The sequence below is a fragment of the Mirounga leonina genome, unplaced genomic scaffold (assembly GCF_011800145.1).
Source record: "Mirounga leonina isolate KUSES-001 unplaced genomic scaffold, KU_Mleo_1.0 Mir_94, whole genome shotgun sequence".
NCBI classification, from domain to species: Eukaryota; Metazoa; Chordata; class Mammalia; order Carnivora; family Phocidae; genus Mirounga; species Mirounga leonina.
The window spans coordinates 19,200,812-19,222,070 of NW_023270855.1; the positions used below are offsets into that span (position 1 = coordinate 19,200,812).

General features: G+C 43.5%; 1 protein-coding gene and 1 long non-coding RNA gene across 4 annotated transcripts in view; both read left to right on the forward strand.

Moving 5' to 3' along the window:
* The window catches only part of PDZRN3 (PDZ domain containing ring finger 3), a 239,713-nt gene that overhangs the window by 48,274 nt on the left and 170,180 nt on the right, over nucleotides 1-21,259 (forward strand). The gene's annotated exons all lie outside the window — the stretch shown is intronic.
* LOC118004961 lies at nucleotides 9,921-17,789 on the forward strand. Its single transcript, XR_004677743.1, has 2 exons — nucleotides 9,921-11,558; nucleotides 13,717-17,789. It is a non-coding gene; the product is annotated as an uncharacterized LOC118004961 (long non-coding RNA).

Below are 21,259 nucleotides of genomic sequence, written 5' to 3' on the forward strand. Positions count from 1 at the left end.
CTCCAGTCCTTAATCCTGAAAGAGCTCAACTCCCCAGTTTGGGGAAAGAAAGGGTAAAGGAAAGATTCTGGCAGAAGATAGGCCATTCTCTAGCCTATCTAGGGTGTGAACTTGAGTGCATGCGAGTGTCATTTCTTCTAAAGGACATACTCTTCCTTGCAAAATGGCAGCTAAATAACTAATAGTGATTTCGTTGGGGTTTCCTCCCCTTCTCTTACCTCCCTTCTTCATCCTACCACTCCTTTCCTCTCTTTCTGTCCTGTTTCATCCTGACTTTCAGATTACATGACCCTTTAAGTGTATTGACAGTCAGACATACTTTTGTTGAGAGGGTTACTGCTGAGTTATACAAAAATTGATTTTGAGCGACATAAGTGGAGAGCCGTGGAAGCATTCTGATGATCCTTGGAGATTGGTCCATTCAGTCTCCTGCTTGTATAATGAGAAGACAGTGGCACTGAAGGACGTTCCCATCCATTGTCTGACAGGTGGCAGAGCTGGGCCTGGGATGAGGCTTATTTGCCACAGTGTCCTTCACACAGCGCAGCGCGTGGTCTTGTCAAATGCTTTTCCATTTCTTCGTTCTGAACTTTTTCTTAAAAAGTTTTAAGCTTCGGGGCACCTGGGTGGCTCAGTTGTTGGGCGTCTGCCTTCGGCTCGGGTCGTGATCTCAGGTCCTGGGATCGAGTCCTGCATCGGGCTCCCTGCTCGGCGGGGGGTCTGCTTCTCCCTCTGACCCTCTTCCCTCTCGTGCTCTCTGTCTCTCATTCTCTCTCTCTCAGATAAATAAATAAAATCTTTAGGGAAAAAAAAGTTTTAAGCTTCTGTAAGCCCTTTGTATTTTAAACACACATCTCGTTTTGGCCCACCTGTAAACATTACCAAGTTTGGTGATGAGTTTTCTGTTTGACTTGACCTCCCTTTCTTAAGTTTGTCCTTGAGAAAGTCACCATGTTAGATTTCTGGGAGCAAAAGATGAGATGAACATTCTAGGAGCGACTTTTTCTTGTGTAGAGCTTTGCTGTGCTGGACACAGATGTCCAAAGAAGACTTGCCTCGGAAATGGGATCTCCAAGCACTCTTGAAGGTGTAATGTATTACACTAGATTTGCTCATGCTGGGATGGCTTTTTTTTTTTTTTTAAGGTTTTATTTATTTATTTGACAGAGAGAGAGAGCGCGCGCACAAGCAGGGGGAGTGGGAGAGGAAGAAGCAGGCTTCCCACGGAGCAGGGAGCCCGATGCGGGGCTCGATCCCAGGACCCTGGGATCATGACCTGAGCCGAAGGCAGACGCTTAACCGACTGAGCCACCCAGGTGCCCTGGGATGGCTTTTCCAGAACGTTGTGGGCACCTTTGTAATCTGTGAACAGCACACATACTGCATTTGTTCTGTAGTTAGTGAGCTTTCTTAAGACTTAGCTGTGTAATTATAAACCCCTGTTTTTCCTTTTAAGTACAGTATAATGCCGTTTGTGTTCATTGTTTTTAAAGGCGATCATGCTGAATTACAGAAGCACTTGTGTTCGCAAGAAAGATGAAATCCTTCCGAGCTGGGAGATTTTCTGTGTATTAACTTATTAGCTTTTCCTTTTTAAACCACCACGTTGCTCACTCGTACCACACTTCAAAGAGAGACGTCTTATCGCAGCCCTTCAGTGAACTGAGAGGTATGAAACCCAGTACCCTAGTACAACGTGTGTTGTAAATGAAGCGATTGTTTAGCACAGGACTGAATGGCCAGAGATAGAAATGGGTTAGAGAAGGGGAAAAACTTGAATTGGTTTTAAAAATCACCTTCTTGTCTTTTCGGCGGAGTTGGTAGTGGATGCTGCCTTTGGCCGTTTTGCGGTAACAGAATGTGCTTGTTCGACTGCACTCATGGACTTCATTTCTGTTTTTAAAGCAGTGTTGGGGAAGAAGAGTGAGCTGAGAAGGCTTTCGTAGCTGCCTAGGCTCACCCTGCCTCATTAGTGTGGCCAAGTACTCCGTTTGGTTTTGGAAGCTTTATAGAGCTTTAGCCAAGAAGGCACTTCTGTCTTGGGGCAGGTTTTCTTGATGCTGAAGAGATTAGCAGTCAAGAGGCTCAAAGAGAGGGAGTTAGAATGTACTTGGAGGGCAGCCTTTAGCCCTAGAAGGTAATTAATGTTGGACATTTTTTTCTCTGTACAGGCTGAGTGTTAAATATCGGACAGGGCTAAAGCCAGCTCATTAATCCTGGCAACTGTTACTTCTCTGTGATGCTAGAATAGAGTATTTGCCCTTTTAATTTTAAGCCTTCTTGCCTCCCCACCGTCCACTCCTGTCTAGAGGGTGTACTAAGAGTCTAGCTACGTATTCTTCTGATAGCTGAAAGTTTGCGTTTGTGACAAGGCAGAAGTGAACAGCTTATCCTGAGTGGAGTGGAAACACCCCTTCAGTATTTGTTGCTTTTTTTTTTTTTTTTTTTAAGTGTTACAGCCTGGGTTACTCTTAGGACCCAATGTGGTAATGACCCATGTGTATGGGGAGGTCGATTTTATATTATTTTGCCTATTTACAAAGCTTTATAAGGTATTGTTGGAGGACCTGGAAGATTAGATTTCGAAGAATGAACATGGCCCAAAACGTTTGCACTTTACCGTTGAACAGGGGTTTACTCTCTGTAAAGGGTCATATAGTGAGTGTTTTGGCTTTGGGGGCCATATAGTCTTTATTGCAACAACTCAGTGTAGCCATCTGAGTGTAAAAATAGCCATAGACCATATGTAAAGAGATAAAACTGTTATTAAATAAAACTTTATTAAAAAAAAAAACAGGCAGTAAACCACATTTAGTTTGCTGGCTGTGGTTTGCTAATCTCTGCTAGAAAGTACTCCTTCTGATATATAGGTCTGGCTTTGTGGCTAGATTTCATCTTCGAGGCCATTGTCCTTCACTTTCCCCCTGGTCCTCCCGGTCACCTACATTCCATTGTCACTCGCTACACCTTGTAATAAAAACAGTCAGTCCTGGGGTGCATTGTACATGCTCTTTTGTTCCAGGCAACGGAAGGCCCTAGAGATCATGCCTAGCTATCAGCTCTGAGGGCTGGTACTACCAGAGATGGTCACCTTAGGACCTCAGAGAGGCCTTTGGGGCCAGCAAAACTGATCAGCATTTATACAAGCCACCCCTGGTTTCCAGCCAACTATCAACAAGCTCTGTATCTTGCTATAGGATTTGAGATAAACCCTAGTCTCTGCGGCACACTGTGGGATTCAAAGCAAGAGCTGAAACCCCCCTTTTGCTAATGAGATTGTAGCATTTTCTCAATTTATCTGAGATCTCCAGCATGAAAACTCCAGGAACTATCTTCTCAAAACTCCAGAAGTTTTCCCAAGTTACCTGTTAAACTATTGATCTCTATATCTAAGTGATATATATATATATGCACGGTTTCCCCAACTACAGGAAGGAATCTGCATTTTTACTAGAAAGTTGGAGGGAGGGTATTCTTGCAAAATCAAGCTGCTGCTGCTTTTTTGGTTGGCCCCTCTTGGGTTGGTCTGATTATTTGCTGTCTTGGGACAGTCCTTTTGAGGACTGCTGTCTCACTGCTCGCAGGGACTCAGGTGTGCCTGGACCTAGAAGCAACCAGCTGTGGTTGAGTTAGATGCTCTGTGACAGCCGGAATGTGCAGCATGATTTATGGGGGTGGTTCACATAGAAATCACCAGATAGCTTGAGGCCCCGACAACCGCGCGAGGTCTGGAGGCCCATGGAAGAGAAGCACGTTGGAAAGGAGCAGATGGAAGCTAATGATATTTTAAGCGTTGGGATGAATTAATCCAGGACTTCTTTACTTTTTTCTCTAGTGGAACAGAACATAGCATTGGATTTCCGCACAACTGAGTTAATAACTAGTAGTCTGACTACATGCACTTTGATACGCTGGAAAAGCTCACTAAAATTTTTGAAAGAGAGCTAAGAGAGGAAGAGAATCAGTCCATGTGACCACACATTAAATAGGTCAACACTTAGAAAACACATAGCTGTGAGCAAATCGATTTGATGTTTTATTATTATTTTTTTTTATTACCTAGCTTAAAAAGAGAGAGTGACTGTAGAAACTTGAATCCTAGCTGTTTCATTTTACTCCACCTGGCTTAGCTGTGAAAGGAAGATGTTAAATGAAGTGATTTTTAAGATGTGTTTTGTATGAGTCAAAATTCTGTTGACACACATCAAATTAATTTTCTGAGAACAGTCACGGTGTCCCTTGCTCGCTTTAAGTACAACATTGCCCGCGACGTTTTCACCAAACCTAGTCCCGTCTTCCCTTCTTTGTCCTGGCCTGTCAGTCTGGGGGTTGCCCTAAACCCTGCGCGAGAGTAGAAGCTCCGTTGCCATGTTTACCAAACAGAACAGGGGAAGCATCTGGGACCGCATCAACTTTCAGGGCACGGCTTCTGCTCTTGGGCTTCTGAGCAGCCACCTTAGAAGTGAACCCCGGGAGCCGAGTCTGTTGATGAGGTGGGGCCCACCTGCCCCATGGAGATGGATGGAGTTCTCAAGGCTCTTCTCCCAGGGCAGGGCTCTCCCTCCGGCAGCTGTGGCTTTGATTGAAAAGGTATGCGGCCCTCCGGAGCTGACTTCAACCAAATGGCATTGGTCTTTGAAAAATGTCCTTCAGCACGGCCCCCGTGGAACGTGTTTACTTAGGGATTTTGCCCCTGCTTAGAAGTGAGCATTTCGCTTGAGCTGGATTGCCCCTCACTGAAGGCACGTGCTTTGAATGTGTCTTCCGCTCATGTGCCTAAGGATTTATAATGAAAACAGAGTCGTTCTTAAATAAAAGGACATCAACATAGAAAGCAGTAATGGTTGATGCTATCTGTTTTTTAAGATAACGGCTTTGTCACAAAGGCAAGATTTATGGTGGGAATACTGAGCAGTGGTCCTGTGGCAGGTGATAAATCACTTTTCTCACCACTGGATATTGAGAAGAAAGGAATACAGAGAGCTTTTTTAAAAACAGGAAAAGCAGAAGTATGCCGGAGCATTTAGTTTACAGATGTGATAGAACAAAAGAATGTTTGCAGTAGAACTGAGATCGCGGGTATGTGTGGCGTTGAATGAAATGTTTTCATTTCATTATGAGGACAGCTTTTATAAAAATGCAAGTTTTTTGATACAGAATCCTGAAAAAGTCAGTCCATCCTTTGGACAGAGTCAAATGATGTTTTTTAATTTAGGGTTTTCATGGACGTTGAACAGGTAGCTATGGTGATGATAAAACTCAGGACCTTTATCTTCTCTTGACTTCCTGCACAAGTTTCCTTAGCACTGCCCACAGCCAGGTAGATCGGCAGAAACAGCAGCAGGTTCACTTACAGGATATTAAGGGTGAAAAAAAAGCAAGTACCTTAGGAGACTTTGCAGGAACATGAGTTCCAGAGAGGAGTTTGGGGAGCTTGGGGTCTTCTTTCCTGAGTACTTTCACCCCCCTCCTTGCCCTCCTCCCCTCCTCTATTCTCAGTGCCAGGGGAAATGGTACCATTGCTACTTGGGTAGATGGAGGCTCCTCCTGGCCTCCACCAGTGCTTCCTTGTGGATAGGAAGGCTCTGCCCCTTGATCAATCAAAGACTAGCCTTTGAGGAAACCTGAAGCTAGGCAGCCGGCCAGTGGGAGCGGTGGATTTTCTTACAGAGGATTTATGCCTTTCTAGAGGGCTCTGTTAAAGCATGGTCTATTAGTAGGTGAGGTGTGGCTTCACACAGCATTAGTTATATAATAGGGAGTCTGGGGACAGATAAGGTACAGGTGTGACACCTCTTTTGCTACCTAGTGTGAGATCAACAATAAATTCATGTCCAAGCATTTTGTTCATGTGCCACTTTTACTTTGTGACTAACACAAAAAATGAAATATCCCTGTAATTATTGACATGCCATTTCATGGTCTTCAGTTTTGTTAACGTTCCTCAAGTGTCTTCGAGACTGTATGCTCTATGGGTTGGTCAGTCAGTATTCGCTTTTTCAGTCATTCACTTGTTCGTTTGTGCATTCATTCATCCAAGAAACACTTGAGGCCTTGTGCATCCCAGTTACTGCCTTCTGTGCCATATACAGCAGAGAAGAAGACAGGAGTCCTCTCCTGATGGACTTATTATCCTAGTAGGGCAGAGCCTGGCAGTAAGCCAAACCAAATATATAATGTGTTGGCTGGACAGTGAGTGCCTGGAAGGAAATGAAGCAGGGGAGGGGGGACAGGAAGTGATGGAAGGCTAACAGAGCATTCATTATGTTCTTTGCAACTCTCAGGTGTCAGCATCTCCCAACCTTGTCTGCCTGTTACCCTGACAGTAGCTCTCCAAGGGGCCGAGCAAGACCCTCATCCCCATTTATAGATGAGGAGACCAAGGCACAGTGTTTGAGAGAAGACCAAGGTGACATAGGGGGTGGAAGTCCCATTACCCAGAGCCCCTGCTCTCAACCCCTTGAGCGCCCTTCATTTTGGTAGCTGCAGCCGCCCAGCCCAGCCCAGGCCCATTTGGCCAGGTGAAGGATCCGTGGGTATCCATTTGAATTTGCAACTCGAAGGCACCACGCTAAGTACTAGGGAGGAAAGAAACTTGAACTCAGGTCCTGCTTGGAGAAGTCCCGGAGCACTGAAGAGGGTACCTCAGAACACTCTGCCACGGTGCTAGGAATGTCCCAGGAGCCCTGAGCATGGTGGGCCTCGGGATGCAGTCCTGGGGTGGTGTCTGTCCCAGGGCGGAGGATGACGTTGGCGCCGGTGGTGGTGCTGGACTTGTCAGAGAACTTTACTGAGGAGGAGCTGTGCCCGTACAGGGTAAAGAAGAGCAAGGCATTTGGTGCAGTGGGAATTGTCAGAGTAGAAACCAGAGGCTTGGGCGCCTGGGTGGCTCAGTTGGTTAAGCGACTGCCTTCGGCTCAGGTCATGATCCTGGAGTCCCGGGATCGAGTCCCGCATCGGGCTCCCTGCTCGGCGGGGAGCCTGCTTCTCCCTCTGACCCTCCCCCATCTCGTGCTCTCTGTCTCTCTCATTCTCTGTCTCAAATAAATAAATAAAATCTTAAAAAAAAAAAAAAAAAAAGAAACCAGAGGCTTGGAAGAATGGGCCGTGTGCCATCATACATGTAGGAGGTGCATGTGCAGCCCTGCCCTCTTCTCCTCCTCCCAGAAGATCCTTAACCTGCTTGTGCTCATGTTCACCTGAGGTGGTTCTGTGTGAAACTCAGTCTTTACTTCATGCAACATGCTTCGGCTTCCTCTTATTCATCTCTAGGGACTAAGATTTTTATGAAGGACCTTCAAAAATCTTGTTACTCCTGATGACTCAAGGAATAATGAAGAATCGGGGCGCCTGGGTGGCTCAGTCGGTTAAGCGACTGCCTTCGGCTCAGGTCATGATCCTGGGGTCCCGGGATCGAGTCCCGCATGGGGCTCCCTGCTCGGCGGGGAGTCTGCTTCTCCCTCTGACCCTTCCCCCTCTCATGTGCTCTCTCTCATTTTCTCTCTCTCAAATAAATAAATACAATCTAAGAAAAAAGAAAAGAAGGGGCACCTAGGTGGCTCAGTTGGTTAAGCGACTGCCTCCAGCTCAGGTCATGATCCTGGAGTCCCGGGATCGAGTCCCACGTCGGGCTCCCTGCTCGGCAGGGAGTCTGCTTCTCCCTCTGACCCTCCTCCCTCTCATGCTCTCTGTCTCTCATTCTCTCTCTCTCAAATAAATAAATAAAAAAAAAATCTTTAATAAAAAAAAAAAAAGGAACAATGAAGAATCAAACCTAATTGACCAGGGGACGCAATGTGAGGAGGACAAAAGGCATGTGGTTTGGAGCCCACGTGAATCTGATTCACGTCTCAGCTGCAGTACGTTCCTTGGGCAAGTTGGCAAGTTCACTGACTTCCTAGGATCTCAGTTTTTTCATCTGGAAGTGGAATAATGAGACCTACATCCTGAGGGTTTAGGAGCTAAGGAGGAGATGCATCTGTGCTCCCTGCTTTCCGCTGCCTTTCCCTTGCTGCTCTACAAATCTCTTTTGCAAACTGCAGGTCTGGCTTACCTTCATCAAATAGAAACAGTTTCCAGCACAGGGCTTTGGGTTGGCCGGAAACTGCTTCTGTGCTTATGGGTGTGCTTGTCATTTGTTTCAGTGACAGGATTTTAGTTTCCTCTTAGTGCTGTGGCTGATTGTTTAGTTTTTATGTAATCATGTGGCAAATATCATGTAGTAGGAGCTGGGGCTATAAAAAGAGTATGCCATGGAAAGGGTTTGGTTTTCTGCCAGAAAATTCCAAGCCTTCTTTGCTGCCACGTGCTACCGTATCAGATGAGTGGCCCAGGAATCCTCAGCCCGCTCTTGATTGGCCTTCCTCACTTGCGTAACTATTTAGAAGGTAGTTTTGCAGTGGAATTGTGTCGATCGTTATGGCACTGACATGCACTTACCAAAATGCTGCAGGAGAGCAGTTCTGCACTGTGATGTAGAAGGAGCCCTGTGGATCTTCAGGTACCTCAAAGGCTATAAAACTTCTCAGGTCAAAACTAGTTTTAATTTACTGCTTCCTGAGATGCAGTATGAAACATAAGACAGCAATGAGTGTTTATTTTTAGAGCAACTAAAGCCTCGTGCTTTTCCAGTGGAAGATTAATAATGAGGGCACTTTACCATTCGTGGGCTTCTAACCTTGAAGTTAAAAAGAGGAGGACTTTCTGTCGTCCTAACCAGCTGCAGCTAGAAAGGCGGGTTAGTGAGGATCTGCACCTTACACAAGTAAGACCGCTGGGGTGGCTTGTGGCTTTGGTGCCAGCAGCTGTTTCTTTTCAACTCCTGGCTTTGCATGAATGTTCCCTGGGTTGGCGCCTCTTTCCCTCTGGGATCACAGCTGGGATGGCACCTGTCAAAGAGATGTTGATTAATTCTCCCACTGGAAGTAAAACTGCCTTCCCCACCCGGTTTCCTTGAGCCCGTTCCTTCTTCCCTTATTAGCATCAGCCACAGCTTTAGTTTTATTTCCTAAAATAAAATTATAGGTTTTTCTTTTTTTACTAGTATTTATTATTTCATTTTGTCTCCACCATTAAAACATACACTCCATGAAAATAGGCCCCTGTCTTTGTACCTGCTGCCCTAGTCTGGTGCTTAACACACCTGGGGCCCTTTGTTGCTATTTAAGCAAGGAAAGTAGTGAAAGTAGTAGCTGAAGTTTTAAAAGTCTAAGCCATTCATTGAAAGTTTATGTTTAAAAGGCAGAAAGCAGTCTGGAGGAAGACTGACTTGAGGTATGAGCATTGTTATAAAAACATTTTTATAAACGAACCAGGTTTATACTTTTAGTATGTGTAGAGTTCTGTGAATTATGTCTGCCAGATAAATAAGACTAGTTTGGTTTCATTTTATTTTACTAGTTAGTTAATTAATTAGAGCATGCACACAAGGGCAGAGGGAGAAGGAGAGAAAGAATCCCAAGCAGACTCCACACTGAGCGTGGAGCCTGTTACAGGGCTCACTCTCACGACTCTGAGATCATGACCTGAGCTGAAATTAAGAGTTGGATGCTTAACCAACTGAGCCACCCAGGTGCTCCTCGGTTTTTTGTTTTTAATTAAATAGACTTTGAATAAGAAGCAGTTTCAGTGTTCTTTTTGCATAAAATTGATAAAAAAATTTTAATCCCCTGAGGAATTAAAAAAAAAAACAACAACAACTTTGGAAACCCAGGCCATGATTTTTGAACTGTGATTTCTTTTCTTTCTTTTTTTTTTTTTTTTTAAAGATTTTATTTATTTATTTGACAGAGACAGAGAGGGAACACAAGCAGGGGGAGTGGGAGAGGGAGAGGCAGGCTTCCCGTGGAGCAGGGAGCCCGATGTGGGGCTCGATCCCAGGACCCTGGGATCACGACCTGAGCTGAAGGCAGCCGCTTAACTGACTGAGCCACCCAGGCACTCCTGAACTGTGATTTCTAATAACAGTCGTACCTGGCATTTGCTGATGGATGTTGTAGTCACTGTTTTTTTTTTTTTTAATCTTTTTATCTCCTATCCATCTGCAGTTTAGAAGGCTTGTTCCTAAATCCTCATTTCACAGATTGCAGAGTCCAGCACATGGGGATGTTTAGGACATTGCTCACTTGATGTGGAAGTATCTGTATACACCACAGGTGAGCTGTGCAAGTTCCATCCTTAGCGGTCCGTGTCCATGCTGTTCAAGCTACCAGACTCTTAAAACTTGTTCCTTTCACATCTTGCCATTTGTGGTGAGGCAAAGCAGCCCATTTCTGCATGCTCTTTGGAGGACACATCTGATGAACAACTAGATTTTTCTCTAATGATTTTCCACCAGCCCAGTTCTATTACTTTAGGTATTTTCAACCATACGTAATGGAACTTAAAAACATGTTCTTAGATACAAGGACTGGGCGATTTTCCAGATCAGTGAGCTGAGCAGTTCAGCGACCTTGTTAAAGACCCGGGCTCTTCTTGGTCATCCTTACCATGCCAGCATAGTTTCCTCATGGTCACAAGAGGGCTGCCACAGGTCCTAGCATCACATCTAGACAAGACAGCCTCCAGAGATGGCAGCAAGATATTGTTTCTTTGTCTCTCTTTGTGAGTGTGAGAGATGCTTTCCTAGAAGTCCTAGAACAGACTGAACCTTCATATTGGCTTGGTAAACAAATGGGTCACACCCCAAATCAATTATGAGACAGAATTTACTGTGATTGGCATGGCCCCTTCAGGATTTATTCACCATCCCTGAGGGTGGCTCAAATATGGATTGTACTGTCAAAGGAAAGGTGAGAAAGAGACGGGTGGGCAGTAAGTGGTCACTGCCCTTCCAGGCTTCTCCTCCTAGAATCCCGCTTCATAAATGTGTTCATTGCCCTCAGAAAAGGAGCATTTTATGAAATTGGAACAAAGGGACAGTTCTTCTGGTGGGGAATTCCCACATAGATTCTGATATTCCTTCTGGGAATTTTGTGATAAAGCCGCTCCTTCAGTATTTTATGAAATGAATACTGTGCTCACAGGTCATGGGAATATTCTGATAAGATTATCAAATCACATTTTAGTCTCAGGGTGGTAAGTGAGCATGACTGCTTACCAGTTGAGGTTTTCTGCATTCCTTGTGTTAGAAGAGATGTCATTTTGTGTAAACCAGGCAAGGAAATTGATTTGAGTAAGTCCAACTGCAAAGTTGCAAAACAAACCATCCCTCCTCCTTTGAGGGATGACCAGAATTTGAAATGTAAATTAAGATTGTCAAGCCATCATCATGTGGCATCTGAAAATTTCAAGCTTGGAGTACCTTGCCCTTTTCCCTAATTAGGGTAATACTTTGAACATTTTGGCTGTCCATTGTTTGACCTTCGTGAAGTTGAGACACGTATCGGGTTTGTTTTTACTTTGCTCAGATGTCATCTATTTATTTGACATAAAAATTCTTATCTTATAGGATAAGCTTCAGGAAATGGTTTGAGGGATGAAGACAAACCTGGCTTTTATAACAGGGATGCTTTTCATTGGAAACAAAGTTTGTAACAAGCAGTGTTGTTTGGAAACCGGTAGGATTTGTCTTATCTTCCTAGGGTATTATGGAAGCTGATATCAGTATATAGGTTTATCAGCTTTATTCTTTTTTTTATACATCATTTATTATTATTTTTATTAACCACAAATCACATTTTTTTCAATTAACATATAATGTATTATTGGTTTGAGAGGTAGAGATCAGTGATTCATCAGTCTTATATAATACCCAGTGCTCATTACATCACGTGCCCTCCCCAGTGTCCATCACCCAGTTACCCCATCCCCTCAGCCTCTTCCCCTCCAGCAACCCTCAGTTTCCTATGATTAAGAGTCTCTTATGGTTTGTCTCCCTCTCTGGTTTTGTCTTGTTTTATTTCTTCCTCCCTTCCCCTATCATCCTCTGTTTTGTTTCTTAAACTTAACTGTGAGTGAGATCATATGATAATGGTCTTTCTCTGATTGACTCATTTCACTTAGCCTAATACCCTCTAGTTCCATCCATGTTGTTGCAGATGGCAAGATTTCATTTTTTAATGGCTGCATAACACTCCATTGTATATGTATACCACATCTTCTTTATCCATTCATCTGTCGATGGACATCTGGGCTCTTTCCATAGTTTGGCTGTTGTGGACATTGCTGCTATAAATGTTGGGGTGCACGTGCCCCTTCAGATCACTACATTTGTATCTTTGGGGTAGACACCCAGTAGTGCAATTGCTGGGTCATAGGGTAGTTCTGTTTTCAACTTTTTGAGGACCCTCCATACTCTTTTTCAGAGTGACTGCACCAACTTGCGTTCCCACCAACAGTGTGGGGAGGGCGTAGGAGGATTCCTTGTTCTCCGCATCCTTGCCGACATGTGTCATTTCCTGACTTGTGATAACATTTTAGCCATACTGGGGCACCTGGGTGGCTCAGCCATTAAGCATCCGCCTTTGGCTCAGGTCATGGTCCCAGGGTCCTGGGATCGAGCCCCACATCGGGCTCCCTGCTCAGCGGGAAGCCTGCTTCCTCCTCTCTCACTCCCCCTTCTTGTGTTCCCTCTCTTGCTGTGTCTCTCTCTGTCAAATAAATAAATAAAATCTTTAAAAGAAAAATTTAGCCATACTGACTGGTGTGAGGTGGTATCTCATTGAGGTTTTGATTTGTATTTCCCTGATGCCGAGTGATATTGAGCACTTTTTCATGTGTCTGTTGGCCATTTGGATGTCTTCTTTGCAGAAATGTCTGTTCATGTCTTCCGCGCATTTCTTGATTGGATTCTTTGTTCTTTGGGTGTTGAGTTTGATAAGTTCTTTATAGATTTTGGATATTAGCCCTTTATCTGATATGTCATTTGCAAATATCTTCTCCCATTCTCTTGTCTTTTGGTTTTGTCCACTGTTTCCTTTGCTGTGCAAAAGCTTTTTATCTTGATGAGGTCCCAATAGTTCATTTTTGCCTTTGTTTCCCTTGCCTTTGGAGACGTGTCTAGCAAGAAGTTGCTATGGCCGAGGTCAAGAGGTTACTACCTGTGTTCTTCTCTAGGATTTTGATGGATTCCTGTCTCACATTTAGGTCTTTCATCCATTTTGAGTTTGTTTTTGTCTGTGGTGTAAGGAATTGTTCTAGTTTCATTCTTCTGCATGTGGCTGTCCAATTTTCCCAACACCATTTGTTGAAGAGACTTTTTTCCATTGGACATTCTTTCCTGCTTTGTCGAAGATTGGTTGACCGTAGAGTTGAGGGTCCATTTCTGGGTTCTCTGTTCTGTCCACTGATCTATGTATCAGTTTTATTCTTAGGCAGTATTCAGCAGCATGAACTCCTAGTTCATCCAACTTTTCTCCTTTTCATATGAGGAAATGTGGGCCTAGAGAGGTTACATGATTTGTTCACTTCTCTTAATTTTTGGTGGCTTCCTCATTTCCCTTTAGCCCCAGAGAACACACAACACATACAGTATTGTATGGCACTGTGCATATAGCTACTATAACAATTCTATATTTAGATAACTTTGATGTTGTAAAAGCCACAGTTGGTAGTGGCGGTAATAGTGATGATGAGAATAATAAAAAGCATAAGCTAGCAGCTAGCACTCCCTGATGTTTACTGAGCACTTACTGTGTGCCAGGCAGCATGCTTAGACCTCGACTGTCGTCGTCCCTTCAGCTTCACAATAACCATATAGTATTCCCCGTTTTACAGATGACGAAAGGGAAGTGGAGATGTTAGACTTGCCCAGTCGCACACAGCTGGTCAGCAGCAGTGCCAGGATTCCAGCCCCGTTTGGCTGACTGCAGACCCTAGGGTCTTGATGACAAGGCTTGCTGCTAATCACGGCAGGGGACTGGTGGTGGTTGTGACACTGAGAAGGAAGGTTTCCGATTGGCATCCAGCAGGACCTGGAAGAGTGAGCGGCCCTAGGAAGGACTGAATCATCCGCGGCATGGGCTACTGTATGGATCAGGTGACAACCAGAGCTCCCTCTTCAACCCACCAGAGGAAGAGCAAGGGAGAAAAGAAGCCTCAAATTGTTAGGCTTTGAAAAGAGAAGTTGATACAGGTCCTGGAGGGACCTGATAGAACGCAGATGGTGCTGGGGTTGTGATCCCCTCTCCCCATGACACACCCCAAATTGAGGCCATATGGCTACTGCTGAGAAGAGACCCAGATGCCGGCTTAGATAACAGGTGGGACTAGGCCACACAGACAGATGGGCGAGACAATAGCCAAAGCCCTGCAGGGCAGGCAGGTGAGTCCCAGGATTCCAGAAAACTCACTCAGATGGGAAAAGAGAATTTTAGAGACGTGCAATGACAGCAGCTGGTCTGCAGCTCTGAGTCACTCAGCTGGGACTGCCAGGCCCCGGATTGGAGATTTTGGACGTAGCATTGCACAGGTTTGGTTTGAGAAGGTATGGCTCAGGAAGCAAGACCCAGAGCCAGGAAGAGGGCAGAACATCCAAGACTGCAGAGGCTCGACCTCTGAACCAGTAACCACACCCAGGGCAGCCCAAAGCCCAGGGAAGAATGTGCGTGTTCCCGAGAGTGCGTGTCAGTGATCACAACTACAGCGATACCAATGACAGAGAGGTCCCATCAGGGTTATGAGCCTGCACCCTAGAGGCAGACTGGCAAGTACCAGCACCTGCATCTTCTTGCTCTGTTACTTCTAGTACATTGGCTTCTCTCTCCGGGCTGCCTTTGCCTCTGGTGAAATTGGCATAATAGTAATAGATTTACAGCTGGAGTCAGTAAATCTTTCATACAAAGGTACAAATGGTGAATATCTTTGGCATTGGGTGCCATATGGTTTTAAGGCCTTTGTTGAGACTGTTCCATGCTCCTGTAAGTTGGCGGAAAAATCAGGTATATGAAGATCTGTTATTTGGCATAGAGAATTTGCAGAAAACCCCTAGTAGGCAAGTGGCCCTTGGCTTGTAAATAAAATTGCATAAAATGGTAGCCATAAATTTATGTTAGACTTTGGACTCCAGATTGTCAACACAGTCAGATGCAAAGAATGGCTAACTTTTTTTTTTTTTTTTTTTTAGTACAGGGTTTTAGGCTGTGTAAATGTGATAATATGAGGCCCGTTCTTTCTGCAAGTCTGCCAGGCTTCCTCCTAAATACTGCCTTTGACTTATCTAGCTCATCTACCCTTTTTTTGAATAGAAAATATAATTTGGCAAGTTGCAGCCCATCGTTAAATAAGTACCACCAGAGAGTCTGAAAATGTGTTTTTCATTTACAAGGAAAAGGGTTAAGCTGACTTAGAGATGTTGTATGTTGCCAGTAACACTTAAAGGAGATATACTTCATTTTTAAGGTGAGAAACAACCGAGAAATGTATCTTGCAAACTTTTTTGGTAAAGAATTCTCTTCCCCTCTCCTCAAATTAAAAAGAAAAAGAAGAAAATGCAAAAAAGCCATATTATTATGCTCTCTATTCAGGCTCTGATTTGGGAAAAGAAATGCCCATATATATCCATCTTGTCCCTAATTCTGTAAATTTTAGATGCTGTTAAACTAAATGAAAGCCAGGAAGAGTAAATGGACTGCCTAAAAGGGGTGCCGACCTTGGTAAATATAGATTCTGGGGGCTGGACGATAGTTTCGTAACTGTGTTCTCCAAAAGCCAAAGCAAAGTGAGGTCTGAGTAATGACCTATTTTGTCTGTAGTTTGCAGGGAATGGGGCCTTTTTTTTTTTAATTTTTCAAAAGGATTCTGGAAAGCATGTCTAATTTCAATCTAATGAAACACCTCCTAACATCAGGGGTTTGTTGGGTCAGTGTTTTATAGGAGTCGCATCTCATGGCCATCTTGTAACAGAGCGTCCTGCATTCATACACCCTCTGCCTAGCAGACATCTTTAGGTTTCTTTCATTAGTTTTGACTGTGATTATTATGAGGAAGTTCTTGTGACTATTTTTTACCCATCTGACATTATTTCATCAAGCGTCCATTAGTTCCCACTACTGTGGCCCATTCACCTCTGAATGTGAATGCTACAAAGACTCCAGCTTTCTTATGCTGCTTTAGAAACCAACTCAGATCAGAAGATGTTTTTTGAGCCACATTTATGATGCTGGTAGGAGGTTTGGTGAGCAGAATGGATCTTTTTGAAATTCATTAAGTTCACGTGGCTGCCTCGAGAAAACAAGAAGACAGCTTTTCCAATATAAAACATGGTTTGGGTTTCTCTGTCCTATTAATGGTACCGAGTTGTGATGATTTATTTAAAATTGCCCTAAGAAATAAGAAAAGAGAATTTTTCTTTTTTTTTACTTGTCTAGGACCTTAGGAGTTCAGGTTGAAATTTCGCAAACACAGGCCTCTCAAAATCTAGACCCAAGCCAGTTCAAAGACTGACCGCAGCATCCTTTCCTGTGTCCAGCAGGTGAAACATGTTATTTCTCAGAAGCAGTTCAGTATTTCTCAGATATTGCCAGTATCCTGACAGGTGAATGGACTGGTAATGTGGGAGGCTAAGAAATAAAGTTTCCACACTCAGGTGCCTCCATGTTGGGTATATTTGTGGGGTCTCCATTGTTGAAGAGAACAAACAGCATCCTCTGTCCGGGATGCCCTTGCCCCCTGCCCCCTGCCGTACAGCAGTCAGTGCTATGTGTGGTAACCTCTCCACCTCTAGAAATACTGAGTGATCAGAGCCAGAAGGCTCGTTCCATCAGAGCCCCTGGACAAAAGATCGCTTGCTCTGATCACAGCAATGATAAAGAAGGAAGAAGGTGTGGCCTTTGTCTAAGTGGGGGTAAGCCCTGTTGCATGAAAGGTCGAAAACTTGCAGAATATTTGCTACTTCTCTTGAAAACAGCCCCACAAAAGCAATTTGGCAGATGTGAAAGCAAAACATTATCCAGCTCGCGGATCAACTAAATCTCCTCTAAAAGACATATTTTATTCAAGGATCCAGTTAACCAGTGAGAAGTAAAGAGTTCCTAACGGCAGGTAAGATAAAGTCATTGTATGAAGTTTATTATCTGTATCCCTGTAGAGGGCTGTGGTAGGCTACTGGATGAATTCATTTATTTTTCAAATGGTTTCCCCAGATGAGCTGTTTACATAATTGTTTGTCCTCTTCCTCTCCCTCTCCCTGTTGCTCTCTGACAAACATCATTTAGATCTAGCAGATAGATTCAAGTAGTGCAAATGTGCCAAACCCAGTTCATGCACATGAGCCATGACTCCTGTTTTACTGTCTCTTGGAGCCAGGGGGCTTTCTGGACCAAGGATTCTTGATCTTAATAATGCAGTGTTCCCCACCATGAGTGATGGTCAGCCCTGGCTGTATTAACACAGAAACAGCCCTGTTCTAAGGCTTCGATCGCTGTACACTTAATCTGATGCTGGCGCAGGGGGACCCATCTGCCAAAGACCATGTTCCATCCCAAGATAATGGGAAGAGGGCCAGAGTTTAGAAAGCTGCATCTAAACTCCTTTGAATGAGTAGGTTGGGTATTTCTAGGTACGGAGCAAAATGTATCTGACATGCCATTAAGCAGGTATGTTTCAGTAATTTCCCACTTCTCCTACCACGTGTACCGGGACACAGGTTTTCTTATGGCATTTCCTGTTTCTCAATCAGTATAAAAATTAGGCTCCCTTGATTGTATTCACAAACACACCCCAGTCTGGTGGGTGTGGGGACAGGGTACTCTGCTTTAGGGTTGAATTTTGACCTCATTCTAGTCAGTCTGCCTTACTTAGCCTCTTTTTTTTAAACTGTTGAATGGGGTCATGAGTAATGCTAAGGAATAGGATCCTGCAAAAATGAAATCCACAGGATATGTGTAAATTGCCCAGCATAGTCATTGGAACCTAAAAAAGACTCTACAAAGTGTTTTTCTTGTCTTGAGATTTTAAGAGAAAAGGTTTTAAGGTTTTGAAGGACAGGGTTTTAAGCCTGCTGGATTAGAGTCATGTTACTACTTACAGATGGTTGGTTACCTTGAGAGCAGGCACTGTCTGGGGCAGAGTCTGTCCCCTGCAGAGATGGAAGTTTTCATGTTCACCGTACTGATCAGACCATGTCAGGGATGGTAGGCAGGGCAGAGCGGCTGCTTTGAGCCTTGGCAGAAAATCCTAGACGTGATTTGTAAGTGAACTGTGTGCTCACATGTTCTCCGTGAGTGTAAATATTGATTCTAAGGCAGAACTAAGATAATATTGTGGTGTGGGACATTTCCTGGTTGTTTAGAGTTTTGTTTTGTTTTGTTTTACTTTAATGGCATGCATATTGAAACTATATCCCAGCCTTGGCCAGACTTCAGTCATTCAGCTACCAGCATCAGTTCTTCTACCCATATTGTTATTTTTAAAAATAGCTTTACTTACATCCATTCTTTTTAAATGTAAACTAGTTTTAAAAAGAAATAATCGTCCATAAATGAGTAAGTAAATCAACTAAGAAATAATCCTTGCCTCATGTAAGTGGGAAATTATTATATGCAGTAACTGGAAGGTAGCTTTAACATGCAGAGGCAACAGTCTTCAGATTAGCTGACGGCTCTAAGCCCAAAGCCCGCAGCACTTGTGCAAAAGGGAGATAAAGACTGATACATGTGAGAGCAAGATATTTAAGATGCATTCACACCCATCAGAGAGCTTCTCCTTAGTGTAAACTCCTTAGACAAGTTCTGAAGGCTTTTATTTTTATGTTCAGCTAGCCAACATTAGTTTTTGATGTCATATTCAACGATTCATTAGTTGCGTGTAACACCCAGTACTCATCACCGCACATGCCCTCCTTAATACCCATCACCCTGTTACCCCATCCCCCCACCGCCCTCCCTTCTATAACCCTCAGTTTGGTTCTTGGAGTCCAGAGTCTCTCATGGTTTGTCTCCCTCTCTGATTTCTTCCCATTCAGTTTTCTCTTCCTTCCCCTGTGGTCCTCCATGCTATTCCTTATGTTCCACATATGAGTGAAACCATATGATAATTGTCTTTCTCTGCTTGACTTACTTCACTTAGCATAATCCCCTCCAGTTCTATCCATGTCGATGCAAATGGTGGGTATTCATCCTTTCTGATGGCTGAATAATATTCCATTGTATATATGGACCACATCTCCTTTATCCATTCATCTGTTGAAGGACATCTCGGCTCCTTCCACAGTTTGGCTATTGTGGACATTGATGCTATGAACATTGGGGTGCAGGTGCCCCTTCTTTTCACTACATCTATACCTTTGGGATAAATATCTAGTAGTACAATTGCTGGGTCATAAGGTAGCTCTATTTTTAACGTCTTGAGGAACCTCCATACTGTTTTCCAGCGTGGCTGCACCAGCTTGCATCCCCACCAGCAGTGTAAGAAGGTTCCCCTTTCTCCACATCCTCACCAACAATTGTTGTTTCCTGTCTTGTTAATTTTTGCCATTCTAACTGGTATAAGGTGGTATCTCATTGTGGTTTTGACTTGTATTTCCTTGGTGGCTAGTGATTTTGAACATTCTTTCATGTGTCTGTTACCTGTTTGTATGTCTTCTTTGGAGAAGGGTCTGTTCATGTCTTCTGCCCATTTCTTGACTGGATTATTTGTTTTTGGGGGTTGTTGAGTTTGAAAAGTTCTTTATAGATCTTGGATACCAGCCCTTTGTCTATAATATAATTTGCAAAATATCTTCTCCCATTCCGTGGGAAGGCTTTTTGTTTGTATTCCTGTGTCAATATATTTTATAGATTAGACCTCATTGAATGGCATAGCCAGACCTTTTATTAACACCATTATCATGTGAGGTTCCCATTTCTCATTCCCCATTCCTCTGGCCTATAAAATAGCATTGGAAACAAGACCAGTCAATGTTCGGTATGTTGCTGGGCTGAAAGTGTATTTTTAAAACCCAGATTTGAGTAACTCGTCCCCAGTTAAGCTGTCAGGTTGGGAAAGACCTTGTCAACTAGGTAGAATGTATTAAATCCAAACCCACTGAAAGAAATTAACCAGAGGATGGCCATGCACAGCCTCTGGCTCCTTGTGGCTACCTGTTGTCCTGATTGCTTGGTGAAACTATGGGCTTCTTGAGGATAGCAACCCTGTCTTAACAATCCTGGAGCATTTTTCTTGTAGTGTAACCCTAGTGATGTGCATCTGGTGGACACCGTAATCACTTACTGGGCCATCTAGGGGCTTGCCGGGCAGAGCAGTCCCATGTCCTTGGGAGCATTTTGTGTTGTCTTCCATAGGCTGTCAAATAGTGTGGACCTCAGGTGTTCCTGGCTTCTGGGGTCAGGGATGAAAATCACAGGTTTCTGAGAGTACATGATTTAAAAGGTTACTTGTAAAGCTTGCACAGCATATTTTAGGTAAAGTTTTTAGCTTTCTCCCCACTTGCATTTGCATTTGGAAGGGTCTAGGAAGCTAGCAGTGTTTGCCTTGGACTGGATTCTCTACAGGCTTGGAGTCACCTACTTCTCACCTGACATTATTGGTACTGGGGACCCAGCCCCTGACCGGTGGAGGGAGCCTGGACAGGAAAAGGAAGGATAGTTTGCATGTTCACACTTCTGGTCCTGGGTGTTAGGTGTGCCTGGGATGGGGCAAAAGCCAGTGAAGAGTGAATCATTTCATTTATTTTTGTCTACTTTTCTGTTTTGATTGAGTGGATACATTAGAGCTTACCAAATTTTAAAATAATATTTTTGAACCATTGTAATGATACTCCTGTCTTACAAAGACCTCTAGTATACTGTGCAAAAAAAAAAAATTACTGTGCAAAAAATAGGACATTCACATTCATATTTAGTACTTTTTAAAAAATTATCTGTCTGCTAGCTTTGTATATACACTCCTGGAGGCTTTTTTCCTTCCATACCCAAGCAGTTTTCCCTCCCAGTATAGTGCTAGCCAAGGGTTTTATTTTCATTATATAAAAAATAACTGGTTATACTACAGAGGCTTATTTTTGGAAGCAAAGTTTCTATATATGATTACTCATTAAAAAAAACCATAGTAAAGATAAAAGCTTTTTTTTTTTTTTATTTTGTGAAAGTAATGCATTTTCATTTCGTAGAACATACAGAAACCTATGTGACAGAGTGAAATCCCATCAACTAGAGATAACCACTGTTAATGTTTTGGTGTTTCTTATACATGGGAGGAAAATATTGCATTAAACCATTTAACTTTGTGAAATTTCATATTTCTATTTCTTTTCTGTAAGTTGAACTAAATGGTGTTTAATGTTCTAAAACTCATTAATTAGCGTTAACAGGATGATTTGAAG